The sequence below is a fragment of the Balaenoptera acutorostrata genome, chromosome 18 (genome assembly GCF_949987535.1).
Source record: "Balaenoptera acutorostrata chromosome 18, mBalAcu1.1, whole genome shotgun sequence".
Classification (NCBI taxonomy): domain Eukaryota; kingdom Metazoa; phylum Chordata; class Mammalia; order Artiodactyla; family Balaenopteridae; genus Balaenoptera; species Balaenoptera acutorostrata.
The window spans coordinates 58,226,320-58,235,773 of record NC_080081.1 but is presented as its reverse complement, the minus strand read 5'-3'; the positions used below and the strand labels follow the sequence as shown (position 1 = coordinate 58,235,773).

The following is a 9,454-nucleotide window of genomic DNA, read 5'->3' as shown; positions in this document are numbered from 1 at the left end:
AGGAAGCTTCTGAGTGTCCTGTGAAGGATGTGGGCTTTTACACTGAACGCTTTAAGAGGGGAGAGGACAGGAAGAGAGTCACTGGCCAGTGTGGAGGGGAGTGGATGGAAGCGGGAAGGCAGGAAGCAGAGACAAGTGAGGAAGTGGTGGAATTAATGGGGTTGGAAGAGACGCTTTCAGAGACACATGAGATGTGGTGTATTCCACCCTCACATTTCTTTCCTCTTTTCAGTGCTTTTTGGGGCATAACTACACACAGCTGTTTTATAATTTGACTGTCTTAATCTGCTTATTCTGGAAGTCTTTCCCCACATTTTTCTTGGGCCCTGAGATCTGCCTCTATTTCTGCAGTGTCCAGGTGTACAATATTTTCTGTCCTTGGTTGGGGGTGAGAGACCCCAGGGCGCACACTCTGGTTAATGGAAGTTTCACATCATGGGTTGGACTCAACTTGAAGTCCTTCCTTTATGATCTAAATAATTAATTTACGTTTTCTCTTTTCAAGTTCATAAATTCTCAGCTGAAGCCAGAGTTATCTGTGTGAGGACTTGGATCTTTCCCTACTTTCTCTATCGGGGGTGTTAGTAATCCAGGGCTCAGGTCTCAGCCAGCTTATGAACACAAATTTATTGGACACTTGCTGTTTATACTTCACATCACTATTCCAGGGTGTGTTCAAGAAAGAGTCTGAATATCGTTCAACAGCCAAAGGAAGGTTCAGGACATTGACGAAGGTTCAGGCCAGGCGTTCGTAGCAATAAGCAGCCTCCGCCTGGTGCTGAACTCACCAACCTCAGGCTAACGGTGAATGTCTGTCCTTCTCCAGAGAACTGCTCATTTGCCTGGTGTAACTCTGATGACTCAGCATCCTCAGACGCCATACACGCAAACATCTGCCTCCGGGGTAATTGCCATGGTTGTTTCCAGATCATTACTGTGAAAGGTGATAAATGAAAGTACTCTCTAGGTGGCCTTGAAAAGAGCTCTGCTCTGAACCTGCACCTCTCCTCACTTTCTCCACCAAGAGTGTAAATAATCCGAGGGTCAAGAGTCAGCCAACCTATGATCAAAGATTTATTGGACGCTTGCTGTTTACACATCACACAGCTATTCCAGATTGTGTCCACGAAAGAGTCCAGACTCTGAGTCTCAGCAACAGTCCCTTGTAATCCCTCCCACAACCAACAGTGCTTGTTGCTGGCTTGGGGCAGCCTTCCCCTGTGCTGTTGTGAAAACTAATCTCTGTAAAATGCTTGCAAAGCCTGATGCACATCAGTCATCTGGACCCCCAGCTCCCTACCAACGACACAGAAACAAGAGAAGGGCTAGTCTCTGGAATGCTCTTCAGATCATAAATCTCCCAACTATATTGAGGAAGCAGCCTCTCCCTTGGAGATGGTAAATCGATTTGCCTAAAAACCAACCAACCAACCGACATTTCTCTGAGCCTGTTTCTCATTTCCCAAAGGTAACATATTCTGGAGAAATGAAACAAAAGGAAAATAAATAGATTGAGTCAACACCTCCTGTATCTATGAGCCTCTGTTAAGCACCATACAGGTACTATAGGGTCACAAAAAAACTAGGACTTGGCCTCTGACCTCGTGGAGTTTACATTCTACTTGGGAACATACAGAGCTGCATGAAAACCTTTAGAGGCTCTGACATGAAAAGATACGATCCCTCCCACCCGTTTACAGGTCAAAATAAAAAAACAAACCTATAGTGTAAAACACAGAGCTTATTACATGTGTGTAAAAGTTCTGGATTTTCTGATTGCAAAATTCTGGACAAGTTAAGTGAATTCAAGATGAACTTTTCTCATGTTTTTGTGCTCTTATTTTACTGGTTCTTTAAGCACAGGCTTCATCTGCCTACTAGTAATCTAAATGGGGGCCATAACTACACACGCAAGATGCAAGACTATACACACCAGACAATATTACAAGAAAAAAAAGGACGTGGTGGGTCCCTGTGTCATTTAGGGTTCTCAAGAGAAACAACCAGTGGATTGTATATGTGTGTGTGTGTGTGTGTGTGCATGTGTACAGAGACAGAGACACAGAGACACATACACACACACACATGTAGAATTATTTCAGGGAACTGGCTTAAGTGATTATGGGGGCAGCTGGCAAGTCTGGAATCTGTAAGGCAGGCCAGCAGCAGGCTGGAAACTCTCAGATAGGAGCTGATGCTACAGTCCACAGATGGAATCTCTTCCTCCTCAGGGCAACTTCAGTTTTGCTCTAAAGGCCTTTCAACTGACTGGATGAAGGCCACCCAGATTATCAAAGATAATATTTACTTTAAATCAATTCAAGTAAATGTTAATTACGTATACAAAATACCTCCCCAGTGACACCTAGATTAGTGTTTGAATCACTGGGCTATAGCCTGGCCAAGCTGACACGTCAAGCTGACCATCACGGTCCCCTACAAAGGGTGTAAATCAGAAGAAGGAATCCCAGGATGCGAGAGCTGGAAGGGGATTTAGAGCTCACCAAGTTCAATCTCTTCCATGCACAGGGATGCTTGGTTTGTACATAATCTTGAAAACTGATTTTTCTAATCTAGTAGCATGTTGTATGTGAGGAATTCAAGGGGATTGTTATAGAGGCCTGGGGTTGAGATTCTTTCTTGATTAAGGCCTAATGGAGCAGAATGTACACAACAGGTGTCCAAAAATATTTTTTAGTTGTGTCACATGGGTATTGGAACTGGGCCTGAGGTTTAGTCCTACCCTTTGAGAGCAGGGTTCAAGACCATCAGTTCACTGATATGTCCCTAGGGCCTAGCCTAGTCATGGCACGTAATAGGTGCTCCAAAGCATTGGTGAGATTCATGAATTGAATGAATGCATGGAATTCAGGCCAGTTGGATGTGCAATATCCTGATTCTACCCATAAAAATGCAGACACAGAAAGGAAATATTCTAAGCATGAAGTATGGTGTTTTCTGAGTTTCCTCATCAGTCCAATGGAAATGGCAGTATATTACCTATCTAATAGCTATATTCCAAGGATTATATGAGCGTAGGTATATATTTATATTTTATACTTTATATTTTATATTCTATATATATATAGCGTTTAGCACAGCACTTGGCATATAGTAGGTGCTCAATAACTGAGAGAGATTACTATAATCCACGTTATTTCACACTATCCATTTCCAGTAGATGCTGTTGGTGCCATGCCCAGACTACTTTTACCAGCCATGGCGTGTATGGCAAAACTACCACCTCTGGGCATTGAGCGCCAATGACCCACAGCTGCCCATGGAGAGAATCACCCTCCAATAAAACAAGATCTTTGCTCACTAGGCAGATATGGTTCCCTGCCTTCAAGGGATAGCCCACAGCCAATGACCGACCCATATAGAGAGACAAAGAGTTAGCCTCCTTGCCTTAAGGTGGGACCAACCCCAAAGCTCACGGTGATAAAGCTGCAGCTAGTCTCCAGCTGAGCTCACGTACTGGCATTTCCCCCGCCCTCTTCTGCTCCTCTCACTCCCTTTCTCCTGAGAGCATGCCCTCACTAAAAAAATCACTTGGACAAGAATCCTTGCCTCAGGCTCTGCTTCTAGGGAACCCAACGTAAGACATAAACATTTACTTGGAGAGAGTGCCCCTTCTTTGCCTGTGCAGTAATGAGCCATTGCACTCATGTGATTCTGCTGTTCGGATCCCCGGGTGAGTCTCTGCCACATGCTGTTCCTAGCCAGAAGAGAAAAATGGCCTTGCCTCTGCAGCTGGCACCTGGCTCATCCATATCAGACCTCTCTAGGCTGGTGCAGTGAGTCCTCCTTAGCTTACATTTTGCCTAATTCTTCCTGGCCAAGTCTATTCAATTAGCGTTGCCTGTTCTTTAAACCAAATAATCATACTTTCAATCACTAAAGCTTGAATTTCAGGGAAGACATTCACTCATCCATCCATCCATCCATCCATCCATCCAACCAACAATTATGGAATACTGTCCATGTAGCTGAGAGCTGTGTTAGGTGCTGGGCTACAAACATAGACAAGACATAGGACCTACCCTCCAGGATGTCGTAGTCTGGAGGGAAAAATGGACAAATATGCAATTGCGATGGAGTTTATGGTCCACTATAACATGATACTACAAGAACACAGAGAAGAGATTCCTAAATCAGGCTATTGGTTCAAAATGACTTGGTCTTCATTGTGATTGACCTAAACAGAAATAAATAGAATGGATATCCCCTAGCACGCTGCAAACCAAGGTGGTTACTTCAGAGAATAAGGTGTTACAATGTAGAATGATGTGTAGTTTTAAACACAAAGAATAGTTGCCTAGTGATGGACAGAATAAAGAGATATAAATGCAAAGGACTCTGTCTGCTGTGTCATTACTGCTATAGCTTTTTTCCCACTCAAATGCTTCCTTCCTGGGGACCCAAAGAAAGGGCAGCTGAATTAGATGTTTTCTGTCTGGGGACTGGCTAGATCAGTGGCAATCAAAACTGAGTTCTCCCACTGCCTTTCCACCTGATGGCATGGCTGATCTCCCACAGGCATGGCCAGGATGCAGAGGTCTCACTGCACAGCTGCCTTATTGTTGCTTATTCCTCCTAAGCCATTCATCAATCTATTCCTGCAAGACATGTGGAGGTTATAGCCTAACCGTGAGGTTAGGAATGTTAATTGTTCTATGCTGATATTAGTGTGGCTGGTGCTAATGGGAAAACAATTACTACTCTGTGCCTTTATGGCCATGTTCATTGCTCTCTGGTGGGTATGTAGTTGTTTGGCTATACATGGTAATGGCACAATGCACCGGGGCTATTGTTGCTTCAGCTCTACAACTGGGGGGAGATAGGAGGAGGTGTTTGAGAGGCTGGGACTTAAGAAATAAAGACTTCATTCCTCTTGAGACTTTTTTTTTTAGTTTTTGCAGAGTTCTCTTTGCAAAATCTCTATGTAAAATCCTAAAACTCCAAAAAATTTGGTGATTCAAGAACCCGAACATCTTATTCATAAGTCAGCTCTGTTGGTGATTCTGTGCTGCGGTCTGAACAATAAGGAGTCTCCTCGTCTCTCTGGATGCCTCCTATCACTTAGCTTCCTGAGTTATAAGCCTTGGAGTCGATCTAGATTCCCCCATCTCTCCTATTCTCCTGTGCCCAGCTCCAGTCACTCTCAAAGCCCATCAGTTGTATCTCTTGAGCATCCCACTTCTGTCGCCTTTGTCGCCTCCTCTCTGGTCCTGATATGGCTCTGGTAGGGGGCCTGGGCATTTATCTCTTCTTGGACTCTTGATTGACAACTGCCACCTTACTGGTCTCCTACCTCGAGTCGCAACTATTCCAGTCCACCAATCATGCCGGTTCCTTATTCAAAATTCTCCCCATTGACTACTGGATAAAATAAAAAGTCCTTTCCAAGATGCTTCAACATCTAACCCCTGCCCACCTTTCTAACTTTACCTCCTTTCACATTTCCTTCTTCTTCCCAGCAGCCCTGTGTATGACTCATGACTTTCTCTTCCCTGAGTACATCATGCTGTCTCCTCCAATGCCTCTCTTGCTTCCTGGAATGCCCTCATCCTTCAGAAGCTACTTTGTCTGAGACCCCTCCCTGCCTCGCCAAGGCAAATATGACCATACCTCTCCTGTGTCCTGCAGATGACACCTCCAGCACAGAAACGACCACACTGCACTGTAATGGTGTGTGGGCTCATCTGTTTCCTCACGAGACTGTGAGTGTCTAGAGGTTCATGAGGTTTTTCTGTCCTTAATTTTCAGTACTTGGCACAGTTTCAGGTACGTGGAAATTATTTAACATATGCTGAACAAATGAATGAAGTGGTTTTCCTCCTTATGAACTAGGATCTTCTGGATTAAAATGACAGACAAAACAATTACTCTTTAGAAGGATCATATGAGATGTTTTTATCAATTTAGAGTTATAGTCACACACTCATACCTGTTAGAAGGCCAGCCTCCCCTTCTTCATGGTCCTCACACGTGCTGTTCCATCTTCTTGGAACACTCTTCCTTCCCTGTCATATGATTTCAGCTTAAATGTGTATTCTTTAAACAAGCTTATACTGAGCACCCTTCCAACCCCCATCAGTCTAGGCTAGGCCCCCAGTTATATGTTCCCATGGCATCTGAATATTGGCTTTCCATTTTACTTACCCCAATTATTATTAGAAAATATTAGTTAAATAACTGTTTTATCTATTAAATATTAAGTTCCTTGAAGGCAGGGGCTAATAGTCTTATTCACCACTGTGTTCCTGGGCCTGGCATATCACCTTGCCTATACAGAGTATATAATACATATTCAAAATAAGGAACTGAAAAAGTTTCCAAGGCAAGACATTCTTTTGACATCTACTTTATGAACAGATTAACAGGGTTACATAACTACATCTCTTTCCAGAGGTAGGCTGAAGTGCGTGTTGTCTTGCATAACATTTCAAGCAACATTGAATTTCCATCAGTTTGGACTAAGAAGAATAGGGGAGAAGATAGGTTCTTTTGAGTATGCGATCAATTTCAATCTCAGGCTTTTTTCCAGGTCAGTTTAGTTCAACATCTCCTGAGCATCTACTATGTGCTAGGCACTACCTTGGACTCAACACTGGGTATATGAACAAGAATATGACAGGCTCTCTGACTCTCTGATGCTTAAAAGCCCTTTGAGAAATGCCTCTCTGTAGATTTACCAAATTTTTTTTAAATTATTAGCACCTTTAATTATTATTATTATTATTATTATTATTATTATTATTATTATTATTATTATTTTTGTTTTGGCTGTGTTGGGTCTTCGTTTCTGTGCGAGGGCTTCCTCTAGTTGCGGTAAGCGGGGGCCACCCTTCATTGCGGTGCGCGGGCCTCTCACTATCGCGGCCTCTCTTGTTGCGGAGCACAGGCTCCAGACGCGCAGGCTCAGCAATTGTGGCTGATGGGCCTAGTCGCTCCGCGGCATGTGGGATCTTCCCAGACAAGGGCTCGAACCCTTGTCCCCTGCATTGGCAGGCAGATTCTTAACCACTGTGCCACCAGGGAAGCCCAGATTTACTAAATTTTAATTCACTCTAAGCACATCCTGTTTCTTTAAATCATGTGGTCATCTCTCCCCAGTTCTGTCTGGAATGTTCTTTCCTGTCTTAACCATTTGGTTAATCATTATTTCTCTCTCCTACAGCAAACCCTTTGATTAAGATCACACCACTCCCTCCCCGGAATCTTCATTGCTCCTCCTCTGCACTGCTTTGCTATTCTCCCAGGACTGGTCCCCATAACGCCATCCACTGCATCATCTTCCCTCCTTTACTCCTATTCTGTGTGTGCCCACAGGGCAGGGACCATCATTTCATTCTGTCTCTAGCACAGTGACTGAGATATAGGAGATGCTCAATGATTTTTGTTGTTTTTACAATGAATGAATAAATGAATAAAACTCGTGTTTTTAGCTAGAGATAGTGCAAGACTTTTTTTTTTTTTTTACTATGCAACATCTTTAATTTCTCATCCAAAATAACTGAAAAACAATTTTACACCTTTTAGCTCTACTTTACATCCAAGCATTTATCCAATTAAAATGTGATATCTTTCTGCATCACATTAATGAAATTGTGTCATAGAACTGTTGCAAGACTATTTTTAATGGATTGTTTACAATTAGGTACTCACTCCTACAAAGACCTAGACAAAATTCCTCAGTATTTCTTCCCCTGCAATCAAGTAAGTTAAACATCCCTTAGTATATCTTATTTATCTCAGGAGTCTGTAAGATTCAGTCATATGAAGCTACCATTTCTGTGCATCAAAAACAATTGAATATCGGTACTTCATGTGGCTCAACCTAATGCTTATCCGCTCATTAATGACGGTGCCAAGGTGAACATCAAAGTCTACATTTAAATGTTTCAGATTCCAAAAGAGAGGACTGTTTTCCTTATCTCATTCTGGATCTTCTCCCTGGCCTATGTCTCCAAAGCTATTCAGGAGTGTCTTCTAAGCCCACTGCTTCTTCCATTTTCCCTGAAATCAGAAATGTTTGGAGCACAGCGCAGAAATAATCTTTTTTAGGATCATTTATGAAAGGTCAGCATTCATAGCCAATTAGCAAAAGCCCAACACAAAGTGTACGTACAATAAATGTCTCTGAATGAATACTAAGCAGCACAGTGGATATTACTTATATCATGATGAGACTCTCCAGGTGGTTGGGATGGAGGGATGAGGGATAATGCTTTTGGTGAAGCCTCTTCTTTTCTGGAACGAGAGTCACACTTTTTGATTATTTGTTCCTGGGCCTTTAACTCCACTGCCCTGCCCCTGTCCCATGTGGCTAACACCCACCCAGATGTCCTCTGAAACATCTAATCCACAGCCTCTGCCTAAGACTTTATTGCTCATACCATGCTTTACTCCATTTCCCAAGCAAATGGCATCACTGGCTCCCAGCCTTTTGCCTTATCTCTCATCTATGTCTGTATGTTCACCACTAGAATCTCACAACCAATATTTCTCTACCAAAATTGCCCTGTATTTCCCTCTTTGATGGAGGCTGCATTTTCTCTGGTCACTCAAAATATCATCTCTGGATGTTGAGGGAACACTTGGGTCCTAACCCCCAGCACTATCCCTACTCCCTCCTCACACTCCATATTTCCCAAGCTTACCTGGAAAGATGGAGGAAGAGAAGGCAGAAGAAGAAAGGTGAAGCCCAAGAACCTGGGTATTTTTCTTGATCAAGAATCAGGACTGCTCTAGATAAACAGACGTTGTGTATGGAAGTGTGCTGTATAGTTCAAGGCCACCAGAGCTACAGAGGCCAAAGTCACTTTAGCAGGAACTCTGACCTGGTTCCCAGGGAGAACTGCCTCCAGCTTTTCCCTGTAGATGTTATCCCTTTTTGTCTGCCAGGCATATAAATTTCTGCTCCCATCTTACAGCATTTAACCTTCAGTTTGAGTCCTTGGTCCCCTCAGGTCTACCAGCTCCCACCTCCTTCCTTGTTCTGTGACACCTGTTGAATGAGACACACAGGATTTGCAGTCACTGCAGTACGACTTGTGATTGTGAGGTAACTGGATGATATTATCACCTTCTCAGAAAGTCTTCAAAGATATCACGAGGAAGTGAGGCATTCCTCTTCTGGCAGGTATCTATGTGGTCGGTTAAGATGACCACTGCATTCCATTCCAATCAGGTCATTCAGCCATTTTTCCACAGTGGGCATGTCCACAGAGACACCGAAGGATGTGAGAGTCCAGAGGACTCAGCTGAAATGCAATTCCAAACACAGCACCCACACATGGGTTTCTAATAATCAGTCTGCACATAGTCTCTCCACAATTCAGGACGTAGGTTCCTCTCACTGCATTGTTTTTGCTTTTTACCTCCTGCCTTTTGGGAGTTTTAAAAAGTTAAAAGCACCTTGGAGATAGTGACAAAAGTATTCATTATC

The 9,454-nt window shown here is 43.2% G+C and overlaps 1 long non-coding RNA gene across 2 annotated transcripts; it reads right to left on the bottom strand.

Moving 5' to 3' along the window:
• Positions 1 to 810: 810 nt before the first annotated feature.
• On the bottom strand, positions 811 to 9,036 carry LOC130705635 (uncharacterized). 2 transcript variants are annotated; one of them, XR_009005970.1, is made up of 4 exons: positions 8,667 to 9,036; positions 8,135 to 8,256; positions 5,951 to 6,026; positions 811 to 934 (listed from the first exon to the last, which is right to left on the bottom strand). It is a non-coding gene; the product is annotated as an uncharacterized LOC130705635 (long non-coding RNA). The 2 variants fall into 2 exon arrangements; XR_009005971.1 differs by lacking the exon at positions 811 to 934 and adding an exon at positions 5,643 to 5,859.
• Between the last annotated feature and the right edge of the window lie 418 nt (positions 9,037 to 9,454).